The following is a 1957-nucleotide window of genomic DNA, read 5'->3' on the forward strand; positions in this document are numbered from 1 at the left end:
ATGTTAACTGATATCAAGGGTTTCTTTAAAGTGATGTTTTACAGCTTAAACACTGCAGTCAGGGGAGTAAAAGCCAAAAATATGGTGGAAGCAGCTCCAAAAGGCAACACTGATGGAATGGTTCATTGTGTTAGTGAGTGGTCCTGATTGCTTTAACAGAATAAGTGTGTGAGAGAGATTTCATAGCCCTTAGGTGTCTACAGAGAACAATAACTGCTCTGCAAGTGTAATTATCTGATATTCTACATGATTCACATAAGGATAATGAAAAATAGATTATCTGCATGGTGTAATTAAACAACACACATTTGTGATCATATAAGCAAGTACTGTAGTCTAGGATGTACACAATCGCTCAACTAATATGCCAACATCAAATGCTGTTAACAAAACCCATTTTGTTCTGTTTCACGACATTTAACATTACTGTTTAACATTTAGTGAAAAAGGCTAAAGACTAAATGTTTCCCCCCAAATTTTAGGCTACAGGCACATTACACAAATTTATCGTCAGCTGGAGATAAAAGAAAAAGGGTGTGGGGTGGGGGGGGGGGTGTAAAAAGGATCCATTGTTGTTTAGGATTCCTCAGAGATCATCTGACTCATCTCTGCCAGAGAGAAATTACTCTTCAAACCATGGTTACTTGGTGCATGGGGCACAATGACAGCAGTCTGTATGTGGAAAATAAAACCCAAAGGTCTGGACTACAGATTGCCACTCTAAGACCGCTTGATTTGACATAAACTGGATTTTTTACTGCCTTTTTATCTGTTATGCCTGGTTCACATGGTGGAAATTAGCGGAAGATCTCACAATGTCCATGCAAATATGCACAACGTTACTTTCAAGATAAGCTGATCTTAGTCTAAAACTTTGAAACAAAAGATGTATATATTATTATATATTGTACTGTTGCCATTTCCAAAGACATTATGAAGACCAAATCTGTAAATATACCGTATTATAATAACGGTCAATTTATTGCTTGCCCCAAATTAACAATGAATAGTAACGGTGGCTTTAGTTTTCTAATTAAGATGTATTAAATGTCACTTTTAACCCCTTTTTGATACAGAGAAACACTGAAGTAGTCAAAAAGACCAGTTTAGGTAAAAACTCAAGGCCTTCAATATTTTAGAGTATTTTGTAAAAAAAAAAAATGCTATAATCTTTTTTAGTTTCTGACAATTTGTCACTAACTACAAAATAATTTTTAAACTGCATGTCTGCATCACAAAGACAAAATTTAAACAGCATCACACAGCACAATAACTTTCCATTACATCAAATGCTGCATTGTGTTTATAAGCAAACAGCTTAAACTGGAGTTAGCATATTTATAGAATTAATTGCACACATGAGTTTTATTTATTTTAGGTTTAACAAAGCCTTTCAATAATGAACCTGATCTTGCTGCCACAGCAACGACTTCTTTGTCATAGCTGGCTGATGAAACTAAGACTTTGAGTGTGAAGCAAATTTAGGTTTGATTCAATATTTCTCTCCAAGCCTATCTATAAAAACACATTTAGTAGTCTCAGTTAACTCAGTGTGACACATTTAATACAAAATATGTATGTGTCACAGCATTTTATTGCCTGCAACTGGGAAAATGTTCTGTTGCTCAGTAGATGTGCAAAAAGAAGATCCCAGACACTGAGTGATGCAGAGATCATCTCCACGTGGCCTTAAGAGGTGATGGGAGTTTAATATAAGGCTGACAGGTCTAACAAGATTGAGGTCATCCTTGCACTAATAACTCAGTGAGGAAATATAGGATCTGTCGCCACCATTCTGAGATGGGGGGACCTGACAGTTCAGTTAACACACTGGTAAATTTAGTGGAGGGCACTGACTCTGACCTATCTAGTTTCAAACTCACACAGAAACACAGCCAGACTTATGAATGCTGCAGCAGTGATGGTTGTTTTCTCGCTTGGCTGAACTACTATATAT

At 36.3% G+C, this 1957-nt stretch overlaps 1 protein-coding gene across 2 annotated transcripts in view; it reads right to left on the reverse strand.

The window, feature by feature from the left end:
• Positions 1–1957, reverse strand: part of adamts16 (ADAM metallopeptidase with thrombospondin type 1 motif, 16) — a gene marked incomplete in the record, with an annotated part of 76601 nt that overhangs the window by 42924 nt on the left and 31720 nt on the right.

Source organism: Austrofundulus limnaeus, unplaced genomic scaffold (assembly GCF_001266775.1).
Source record: "Austrofundulus limnaeus strain Quisiro unplaced genomic scaffold, Austrofundulus_limnaeus-1.0 Scaffold18, whole genome shotgun sequence".
Lineage (NCBI taxonomy): Eukaryota > Metazoa > Chordata > Actinopteri > Cyprinodontiformes > Rivulidae > Austrofundulus > Austrofundulus limnaeus.